Consider the following 1,033-nt stretch of genomic DNA (forward strand, 5'->3'; position numbering starts at 1 on the left):
GAATGAGTTAATGATAGATACAACCTCTACTAATCTTTTAAAGATTGGGCACGTTATCAATGACGCGACGACCGTCTCCTTGGAATCAAGAGGGAACGCTCAGGTCGTGATAGACAGCAATGACAACAGCACAACCGCAACTTTCAAGATATTGAACAACAGCTCAACAAACAGTTCATACCTGTTCCGAGTCAATGAGGATGGAGACACCGATATATCGCGTGACTGCTATGTTACAGGCAATATCTACGGAAGCAACATCAGACTCTCGAATGATATATCGGCCAACACTGGAACAATCGACACAGCATATGTGAATGGCAATATCTACGGAAGCAACATCAGACTCTCGAATGACATATCGGCCAACACTGGAACAATCGACACAGCATATGTGAATGGCAATCTATACACAAGCAACATTGAGGTTTCAAATTCTCTAAAACTGAGTGACAAGGTCGCAATCGATACCAATAGAATCGATATCAAATACCCATATAGCAATTACTTGAAAGGAGATGTGTTCCTTGGCCCTTCAAAATCTACAGAGGTAATCAATGAGCTGAACACAAGCTACACAAACATCCAATTTTTTGGCACTATATATGACACATTCACGGTGTCAAGTTTTTATCGTATGAATTGCGACAGCAGCCAGAAAATTATTTTGGATGACCTGGTCTTTGGTCAATACATTAATCTTGCTTGGTGGTTCAGATTTGACAACTTCGACGAGAACGATGGAGGTAACACTGAATATCGCTTATTCCAAATCAAATATCGAAAGAAGAGCCTGGACCCGCTTTATAATCTTGACCCATACTATGATGGCACAGAGCTATATTACAACGTTTTTAGAACACCAGCCGGTGTTTTATATGAGCTTCAAATCATTGTAAAGATTGTGTATATCGACACTACACACAATAGGGTTGAAAACTGGTATTCTTTCGTTATCAACAACACACTTGATGTGTCAGCTGGCAAGTTCCAAGACTGGAACCATTACGCTGTAAGCCTTACAAAGGATTCC

The sequence above is a fragment of the Guillardia theta genome (genome assembly GCF_000315625.1).
Source record: "Guillardia theta CCMP2712 unplaced genomic scaffold GUITHscaffold_86, whole genome shotgun sequence".
Classification (NCBI taxonomy): domain Eukaryota; class Cryptophyceae; order Pyrenomonadales; family Geminigeraceae; genus Guillardia; species Guillardia theta.